Source organism: Mus pahari, chromosome 5, assembly GCF_900095145.1.
Source record: "Mus pahari chromosome 5, PAHARI_EIJ_v1.1, whole genome shotgun sequence".
Lineage (NCBI taxonomy): Eukaryota > Metazoa > Chordata > Mammalia > Rodentia > Muridae > Mus > Mus pahari.
The window spans coordinates 124,906,291-124,917,486 of NC_034594.1; the positions used below are offsets into that span (position 1 = coordinate 124,906,291).

The window sequence follows — 11,196 nt, forward strand, 5'->3', positions numbered from 1 at the left end:
GAATTTAGGTGACACATCGGCAAGGTACAATGAGGTTACCAGATGCTTAATGACTCTTACACAAAACAGAGGAATGCAAACGCAAAGACTGGCAGGAACTGGGCAATAAAACAACTGAGACAAAGTCAGCTCTATCTAAGGTCATCTATATTCTTAGAAGCCAGGTGTGAGGTCTTTATACTCCCGGGGCAAGGGCTTTCACACCCAAGACATAGTTCTAATTAGGGAGTTCCACTCTAGTTAACCTTCTCATGAATAATGCAATACTCTAAAACCACAGCCCGATCTACTTCCTAAACCATTGTAAATTCCTGTATATGGGAGTGATTTGGCTTTTATTCTAAGTGATAGTGTGGGGGGACCTTCTACTAATAAGTAATGTAGTCTGCCATATATAACTATAATAAGAATTCTAAACTTAGCAACTTTGCTAAGCTTACCCTGAGATTTCTAACTCTATGTAGTTGATAGTAATGCCTGATTTCTTTCACTATCTCTCTTACAATANTAGAGGCAATTCTGAATGTCACTGAATAGGCAACATTCTTATTGAATTCAAAGCCCAAGGTTGACTCAAGGACTACTTACGGCATTGGTGAAGGCCAGGAAGCAAAGTTCGATTTTTCTTAGGTATTTGGCAAGTCATTGCTTGGAGGCACCTATAATAAAACAATACTGAGGGAAAGCACACAGATCTGTTCACCGACTAAAGCAAGGACATTGGAGCATTCGTTATACAGGATGCCACGGTTCCAGAAGACTAAGTTTCTGTGAACTTTTCACCTCGGGACTGCGTCCAGGTTTCTAGACCTGTCATGCGTGTCACTACTGGAGTGGATGTAGTAGAGAACATTTTTACTGATATAAGGAAGGTCAGAAGATATATCTATATCTATCTATCTATCTATCTATCTATCTATCTATCTATCTATCTATCTTCTATCTATCTTTCTATCTGTCTATCTATCTATCTATCTATCATCTATCTATCATCTATCTATCTATCTATCTATCTATCTATCTATCTATCTACCATCTATCTCTGGCCTCCTTGCATTCAGGGAAACTCATGCATATATGCAGGCAAAACATCCATGCACATAAAATAAAAACAAATAAATCTCAAAAACCCAAACAAATTAACAAACAAACAGCAAATGATAAACTTGAGGCAATATTCCAACAGAACTATTGGTGAATGATTTTATAGTTCATATCTACATATCAAAGAAGCCTTCATATTGACACTCAAAAGACAATATAACACAAGTTTGAGTAAAATAACAAATTAACACTTTATAGAGAAAATCCCCAAATGTCCACACATAGACGAGTGTGCTGTGTACCCTGCAGGCTGATGAGATGACAGAGGGAGAGAAGCCCCTCCAGAGACAGGGACTACTGCTGAGACCTTGGCCAGTTACCTAATGTCCCCATCCTTTGGCTTCATGGTCTACTATTCCCTGAATCCTGGATTGCCGTAGAGGTGAAGGCCTAGCATATGCCGTGCACACAGAGGTGAAGGCCTTGCATATGCCATGCATGCCATCCAGAGCACACACATCAAGCCTGGTGCGGAGCAAAGCATTCTGTAAATGTTTGCTGGAATTATGAATCAGGAAAATGCAAATTAGGATAACCTCACCCATTGAGCTGGCAAACACTGAGAGTGATGGCAATGCTGGTAGGGAGTCACGGAGAGAACTGGAACTGGGGACTCTCACCATCATTTGATGGTGGGTCCTGGCAGACCCTCTTAGCACTTCAAATATACACCATCCTCTGACTCATTGCTTCAACTCTGAGAAGAGCATTCTGCAGAAATATAGCCAATAGTGCAGGGATAGTCACTGCAAACGACAGGAAATGGGAGGGGCTGTCAGGGGAGGGAATGAGCAAAATTAAGGCATATTTCTAATCGTGTAATAATACGCCATCTTTAGTGTCTTATCAGTTTTCTTGGGGAGATTTTTTTGACGATATGATTTTAAGTGATTAAAACAAACTTCAGAGAAGGTTGTGGTCGTTTCGATGAGAATGACCCTCATAGGCTCATAGATTTGTATGCTTGGCCCTTAGTTGGTAGACCGTTTTAGGAGGTGTGGCCTAATTGGAGGAGGTGTCACTGAAGGCAGGATTTAAGGTTTCAATTAGCAATAATTGTGCCTCGGATCAACCTCATTGATTACAATACTGCCACTGTGCAAAGCTGAGGATTTAAGGTTTCAAAAGCCCTCTCCCTCCTCCTCCTCCTCCTCCTCCTCCTCCTCCTCCTCCTTCCCCTTCCCCTTCCCCTTCTCCTTCCCCTTCCCCTCCTCCTCCTCCTCCCTGTCTCCCTCTCCCTCTGCCTCTCTCTGCCTTGTGCTTGTGAATAAGGAGGTACGTTCTTAACTATTACTCCAGCACCATGCCTGCCTGCCTGCTGCCATGTTCCCTGCCATGATGGCCATAAACTCACCCTCTGAATTGTAAGCCCCAATAAACTATTTCTTCTGTATGTTGTATTAGCTGTGGTGTCTTCACAGCAGTAGAAAAAGAACTAATGCAGTGTGAGTAATGTACTTGCATAACACATGTATATGCATTAGCATATTGTTAAATGGAAGCATGAATACAAGAATGAGTAAGTATGGGGCTGTTACTAACTTCCTACCTTGATTCAGGTCATGTGTGTGTATATATGGAATAAATTCAAACACAAAGAAACATAGGAAGCTAAATGAAATGCTCTGAGTACGTCCTGCCACTTGTAAATAATCGCCATTAATTTCTTAGATTTATCTCTCAGACGTTTCTTCATTCATATTCACAGTGTTTTGTGAATGGAATGAAGGCTGGTATTTTAAATCATGTACTCCTTTAGAGACAAAATACACCAAATCCAGTTTCATTTTGGGGGGGAAAAAAACCTCAACAAAACTTCATATTGAGGGCTTACTGCCGAGGTGAAGTTCTGGATTAAAGCCAGGAGGTATTGAGAAACGACTGTCAGTAAACCAGTAACAAGAATCTATCCAAGTCATTCCAGTGCCCTAGGTGCCAGGTCTCCAGAAACAGAAGGGCTAGGCAGGCAATCTCTGAGCCTCCCCCCTGCTCTCCCATCCCATGCTTGAATAAGTCAAAACGCTTGGGAGAAAGTCGGAGTAATTACCAGAAGGAAGAGGCAGACCGAAGAGTCAGACAGCACTGAGGTGAAATATCATTTGGTGTCATGGCATGTCCTTGGGCTAGAGAGTTCCTTGCTTGGGAAATGGAAAAATAACTATTACAATGTTATTACAAGACCGATCAGGAAATATACACAAATTGGCCCAGAGAGTTGGCTTAGCAGTTAAGAGCACACGTTCTTGGAGAGGACCTGGGTTTGGGTCCCATCACCCACATGGTGACTGACAAGTGTTTGTAACTCCATTTCCAGGAGATATGATGCCGTTTTCTGGGCACCAGGCATTCAAGAACTGCATAGACATACATACATACAAATAAAATAAAATGAATAAATCTAAAAGAGAGTTTAAAGAAAAAAGTATAAGTCATGGAGCATACATACATACATACATGTATAAGTACAGATGAATGCATGAGTATATGTGTGTTATAGGCTTAATCATATCTACATGATTATCTATTTACATGCATAGTATACAAAATCTGTATTATATACTACATAATACTCAGTGCTCATATACATAGCTTGCATTTTATGTATACATGTATATGTATATGATTATGAAAATATGCATTGGGGAACTCTTTTTATAATTAATGTTAAATAAGCAAAACTTTTAGATAAACTAACAAAACATATTCTATATAATCTTCAAAGGGTTACTTTGTTATCATCAGGTGGAACTGAGTTTAAAAATAGGACATGAAATTCAATGAGGAGAGATAAGCCAGCGATGAGCCAGCAGGCTAACTGTGACCTTTTTGGAAGCTCATTTCTGTGCTCTGTGGTTCCTGAACAGCTAACTGGAAATTTTCTGTGTTAGACATGCTTGCATAAGTTCATCCAAACAGGTGCTACTGAATAAGCAGCAGGCACACAAGCCATGCAGTTATCCACGAAGCCATGCAGTTATCCACGAAGCCATGCAGTTATCCACGAAGCCATGCAGTTATCCACGAAGCCATGCAGTTATCCATCACTTCTGAGTTTAAGAGAGGGAAGAGTAGATATGTCTCCTCCCAGAACCAGTGCTCCACATTTTCCAATTCATTGAAAGAAAATGTGAGTGGAATTGTGCATCAACTGGAACATATCAGAAATGTGAAACCTGGACTTTTACACCAAGATAGAATGAAATGCACGAAAACAGCTTTTGTCGTACATGTTTGCTGTGTACATTTTTGACCCAGCAAGGATAACTTCATTTCTCAGCTCTTATACTCTGAGGAATCCCAGTTACTGCTGAGAATACCCTTCAGGGTGAAGTTAGTGATTCAGCCAGATTCTGGAATATCCTTACCAAAAGACAAAAATATCATTAGAAAGCTTCATCACACAGATTCAATACTGACCCTTGAGCATACATCAACTGGATTGAGAGAGACAACTCTCTGTTGTTGTTGCTGTTTTTATTGAGACAGCCTCAGACTCATGATTCTCTTACCTCAGCCTCTATCAAGACACAATTCTTTCAAATTGCAAATTTTACAATTGCTCACTTTGTATGGTAACCTTTAAAAACTACAAATATTTAAAGTAATGTATAAGTGGGAGGTATTCTGAATGACAGAGAGACTCACACTTTGGGTAAAGAACAAGAAGGTTAAACCTATGGGAAGGAGAATTTGGAATTATGTCTTTCACGACATAAATGTATACTATCCACGTAAATGTGTGTCTAAGAGAGGAAGATGTTGTGGGGCCAGGTTGACTATCTTGCTAGTGACCAGCATGAGGGCTCAAAAAGACATTTTACAAGGAAGACAGATGCACCAGGTGGCTCAGAAAAGTTTCCTTTTTCCAAAGAATTGTGTTTGGGGGATGGTCTATGTGGGAACTGCTGTTTTAAAATTCAGCTCTCTCCAGGGAATTACTTCTCATTCCATAAACAAATGGTTTGTTCTTCTATGCAGCAGACCCTTTGGTTGAATAAATGAAAGCTTTTCATCCAGCACTGGTGGTCAAATTAAAGACAGGGCACAGGACAATAATTTGTTCATTTTCCTCAGCAACCCAGATAGATGCTCAGTTGAAATGACACTGCAAGTGTCAGTCACAAGAACAGAAGAGAGACATCAACGGATCTGCTCTATCTTTGGAAATATGTGTCATTGCTCCGAGGAATTAAGACCAAATAGAGCCGTGGGGGACAAGTTCTAGGCAGGGGTTTCAAATGTCTTCAGGTCAACTTGGAGATCTGTTTGGTCTGAATTGATAGCTGCAGTAGCTAATGTGGGTGTGCTGAGCTACAGTTTAATTATGAATTATTTTAGCGTGTATTGCCTAATCTGATGCTCACAGCTGCATAATAATACAGATCCAATTATCCCCAATTCACAGATAAGATGAGGGTCCGAGTCAGGAAGTGGTTTAACACAGGTTTCCAGCTTCCCAGAGACTGATCTTGGGTTTGAGTTTAGGTGTTCTGACTTCAAGCTCCTCTTCTTATTGTTGGTTTTATTGATGTATTATTTATTTTCATGCTTGTGTGCATGGGGGAGGAAGCAGCCTGCCTTATTTATTTGTCTGCTTGTTTATTTATTTATTTCCATGCATGTGTACATGCTTGTGTGCATGAAGGAGGGTGCAGCCTCATTATCTATCTATCTATCTATCTATCTATCTATCTATCTATCTATCTATCATCTATCTATCTATCTACCTATCTATCATCTATCTATTGTCATACATGTGTACATGCTGGTGTGCATGAGGGAGGGTACAACCTCATTATCTATCTATCTATTTATCTACCTATCTATCTATCTATCTATCTATCTATCTATCTATCTATCTATCTATCTATCTATCATCTATCTATTGTCATACATGTGTACATGCTGGTGTGCATGAGGGAGGGTACAACCTCATTATCTATCTGTCTATCTATCTATCTATCTATCTATCTATCTATCTATCTATCATCTATCTATTGTCATACATGTGTACATGCTGGTGTGCATGAGGGAGGGTGCAAACTCATTATCTATCATCTATCATTTAGCATCTATCGATCTATCTATCTATCTATCTATCTATCTATCTATCTATCTATCATCTATCTATTATCTAACTATTATCTATCTACCTATCTATTATCTATCTATCTATCTATCTATCTATCTATCTATCTATCTATCATCTATCCATCTGTCTATCTATCTATCTATCATCTATCTATTATATCTATCTATCTATCTATCTATCTATCATCTATCTATTGTCATACATGTGTACATGCTGGTGTGCATGAGGGAGGGTGCAAACTCAGTATCTATCTATCTATCTATCTATCTATCATTTAGCATCTATCTATCATCTATCTATTATCTAACTATTATCTATCTACCTATCTATTATCTATCTATATCTATCTATCATCTATCTATCTATCTATCTATCATCTATCTATCATCTATCCGTCTATCTATCATCTATCTATTATCTATATCTATCTATCTATCTATCTATCTATCTATCTATCTATCTATCATCTATTGTCATACATGTGTACATACTGGTGTGCATGAGGGAGGGTGCAAACTCAGTATCTATCTATCTATCTATCTATCTATCTATCTATCTATCTATCTATTTATCTATCTATCATCCATTATCAATCTATATCTATCATATATCTATTATCTATCTATCATTTATTTATCTCAATCTATCATCTATCTATCTATCTATCCATCTATCATCTATCTATCTATCTATCTATCTATCCATCTATCTATCGTAATGCATGTGTGCATGCTTGCATGCATGTGGGAGGATATAGCTTTGATTGTTACCTTCATGTCCATTTCCTTTTAGACAGGGTCTCTCACTAGCCTGGGGCTCACCAATTAGGTGGAACTGGCCAGCCAGGAGCCCCAGTTATCCTGTCTTTGCCTCCCCATTGCTCCATATGTGCTACTACACAGCCATCGCTTTCTCATGGATTCTGTGATGTAGCTCAGGTCCTCATGCTTCTGAGGCAAGCCCTCTACCATCCTCCCAGCCCTACTTTGTGTTTAAAAGAAGACCTTGAGCTGAGAGTAATCTAAAGGGCCTTCTAGGCTAGGAGTTGCTTAGTTCTGGCGGAATCTTAACACAGTTCAATAGAACATTTGGGAATGCCAGCTTAAAGGATGTCAAATGGATTTCATGATCACAGAATGTCCTAGACCTGTGGTTCTCAACCTTCCTAATGCTGTAATCCTTTAATACAGTTCCTCATGTTGTAGCGACACCCCAACCATAAAATTATTTCATTGTTACTTCATAGCTGTAATTTTGCTAGTTGTGAATCATAATTTAAATATCCAATGTGCAGGATATCTGATATGTTATCCCCAAAGGGATCATGACCCAGAAATTGAGAACCACTGTCCTAGACTCTTTATTATACTAATACATCTTAGGTTTTTTTTTTTCTGACCTTCTTTTGCTATGGATTTCTTTTAGGAATCATCACTCTGTGAGTTTCATAGCTAAAAGAGAACCAAGTCAACATTATGTTTAGACAGAGCTTTGAGACAGGATGGTTTCCTCTGGCTCGTTGGGCCTGTGTTATTTGGAATTCTCTAGGTAAAACCAATAAACTATATGTATATATTATAAAAGGGAATTTACTGGATTACCTTACACTACAGAGGCCAAGTAGCCCAACAATGGCTGTCTGCATGCTGAAGAGGCCAAGAATGCAATAGCTGATCAGTCCACAAAGCTGGAGGCCTCAGGAAGCCCAACCCAGCACTGAAGGTCTGGGAGCTCACTGCAGAGTCAGTACCACTGAGTTCATGTTGAAAGGCTGAAGAACTTTGGGGTCTGATGGTGCAGGCCTGGAATCTTACCTATTCAGGAGGCTGAGACAGAAGGGTCACAAATTCTAGTCCTGCCAGGGTGACTCAGTGAAACACTGTCCTAAAATAGAAAGAAAATAAAAAGGGACCAGGAATAGAGCTTAGGAATAGAATGTTCGCCTGGCATGTGTGAGACCATAGGTTCAATCCCCAGTACCAGGAAACAAAAGCTTAAGGGAGCTGGAGATTAACACCAGTGTTCAATGGCAGCAGCAATCACATCCAGGAAGGAAAGGGGTGCCCATGTGCACACATGCCACCTGCCTTCCTCCAACTTCCCTGTGTCCAGCAGTCCGTCCATCAGGTGATGCCTCTCATTTTCATCAGTTTGTCTTGTCCTTCAGTCACTGTCCACACATCAATCATCCCATGAGCCCCTCCCCCTCAAGCCCCCTCCAATAACAGGGAGGCTTGGTTCAAGAGTCTTAGACATTTCCAAATCCTGCCAAGTTCTTCACCAACGTGAACTGTCACAGGGTTCTTCCCCTCTAATGCTGCTTGCCACCCTCGTGCCCCTCACTTGGTACCACAGGAGCTGACATCACAGGATATTTGCTGCATAGCCAAACTTGCCAGAGGGCCTCAGCCAGGTCTTCCTGGTTTCCTTACATCCTCATGCATACCCCACATTTCAGGCTCCAAGGTGAGGGATTTTGAAAGTGAGCTTGGGACCCAGGGATCTCTGTGTGTCCATTTTCCCACCTGCAGAGTGGGCCTTATGCAACATTAGGTTTATAGAATATTATAAATATTGTTAGATCACACACAGGAAGCACTCAGCTTACTGCCCGATCTCTAGAAAGAGTTAAAAACCCTCATACTATTATTATTACCATGCTAATTTAGTAGGTAAGCATTGTCAAAAGATAGGTGGTCTGTCTATTTATTCCTTCACATGCATCAGGCAGCTTTGACCACTAGAGAATTGTCGCTGACAGTGGGGTGTGGTTCCTATTGCTCGACGCGGATGGAAATAGCTAACAGTCAAGAAGAAATGGCCTTACTGTAGACAGCTCTGAGCTCTTGAATGGCAGAGGCAGAAGGCTGGGCTTTTGGACCCAGGGGCTCATCAGCTGGAAATTAGATGCTTACTACTTCACGGTTCTCAAAGCCAAGGAGGTATAACTCTGGGTGCTCAGGTCAGAGGAGAATTGCTCTGGGATTTGAGTCTCCAAGGCCAGCATCCAGCAGCTAGCTTCTTGATCTTCGACTTCTGGAACCCTTGTTCAGCTCCTGGTGGCTCTCTGAGGGGTTTTGCAGCCTTTGCTGTCTTGACTTTTCACATTCTATTTGCCTTTAACTTTCAGAGTCTCATCGTCTCCCACCTCAGCTTGCTGTAGCTTTCTGTTCCCATGGGGTCTCTGGAGCTCTTTGCCTGCCTTTTTCTCTGTTGTTGTTGAGCTGAAGCAGTTCTACTCACCATAAATACCACCAACAAGCAAATAAAAGATTGTTCAGGAAGAAGCTTTTGTATTAGTTCCCTTTTTTGCTGCTGTAACAAGACACCATGATTCAGGCAACTGATTGAGAGTTCATTTTAGTTTATGGTTTTAGACGGTCTAGGCATCAGTCATGATGGCGAGAAATGATAGCGGGCAGCCATGACAGTTGAGTCATGATGGGGAGAAATGATAGCGGGCAGCCATGGCAGTTGGAAGCTCCAGAATGCTCCAGAATACTCCAGAACGCTCACAGTCATGAAGCAGAGAGGGAAAAACTGGGGACAGGCAAAGGTCTTCACTCTTAGAGCCTGCCCTGGGGGTCATACATCCTCCAGCAAGGCTGCACATCCCAAACTTCCCCGAACAGCGCCACCAGCTGGGGACCACGTGCTCGTGCATCCGAGCTTACGGGCACAGTCGCAACCACTACAGCTTTATTAGGACCCAGTGTAACACTGAAGGGCAGGGGAAGGGAAGCCTCCCACACCGGTGAGATGAGCCTGGGAAACAAGCTAGTTATCTAGCCAGAAAGGCTGCGTGGCAAGTTTGTGCATGGCTTCTGATCCCAGCTTCCCAGGGACATGCCTTCTAGCGCTTCTAACCACAGGCCTTGTTGGTGAACCGCTCATAACGCTTGTTCTGTCACTGGAATGGAAACAAAGGCGGGGGTCCCCTGAGAGCCTCTCCAAGAGGGTCAGAGTCGTGAGGACACTGAGCTTTGTCATCGCCGAAGTGAAACCTCTCTGGGTGCGTGCAAGCTGTCTGGACCAGTTACCACTGTGGCAAGGCCTCCTCAGACAGAAGCTGTAGTTTCAGCAGCAGCCACGGAGGGAGCAGATTTTAAACTCAAATGGAGTCCTGGAGTGTTCAAAGCTCTCACTCAGGCAAGGGGGAGTGTTGGACAGCTGTCAATCAAATATTCAAGTGGCTCCATGGCAGAACCGATCATTTAAAAGGGGGGGGGGGGCACAAAAGGGTACCTGCTATAGACCTACTATGGAATCAATGTTGTTAACGTTGCTTGATCTGCAGTTAAATATTCTTCGGGAGAATTGGGTCGCTCTAATGCCTCGTCACGGGATGTAACAAGCTATAAAAGCAGTGAGCATACTCTCACAGACATGGCTCTACATCCTTCTGTGGAGTAGTTCTGTGGTAACTTCCTTGTGTGATACTCTTCTGCAACCAACTTCAAGCATCTCCCAAAGGCAGCCATCTTGCTTCTCTGCTCATGTGGATACATCGCAGTTTTGCCTCATTTTGCTAGTTTTTCCTTCATCTTAGACTTCTTTTCTCACTGGATTGCGCTTTGCATATTCATGAGTTTCTGTTTATTTTTTTCCTTGTGCATTTTTGTCCTTGGTTTGCAACTGGTATTATTGTAAGCCATTTAAAATGTCTTCAGGGAGACTGGAGAGATGGCTCAGCACTTAAGAACACTGATTGCTCTTCCAAAAGAACTAGGTTTGAATCCCAGAACCCATATGGTGGCTAAGGACCATCTGTAACCCCGGTTCAGGGAGATTCACCACCCTTTCCTTCTGTGGGAACAGCATACATATATTGCACAGTCAAACATGCAAACAAAGCACCCACACACGTAAAAACATTAAAGAAAAAACTCAAAAAGAAAATTAAAGTCTTTGGAGATCTAAGTGTGGAGCAGCCCCCTCTTATAAACACGTGCGCGCACACACACACACACACACACACACACACACACACACACACACAC

General features: G+C 41.7%; 1 pseudogene; it reads right to left on the reverse strand.

The window, feature by feature from the left end:
* Nucleotides 1–2,127: 2,127 nt before the first annotated feature.
* On the reverse strand, nt 2,128–2,211 carry LOC115064208 (annotated as a pseudogene).
* Between the last annotated feature and the right edge of the window lie 8,985 nt (nt 2,212–11,196).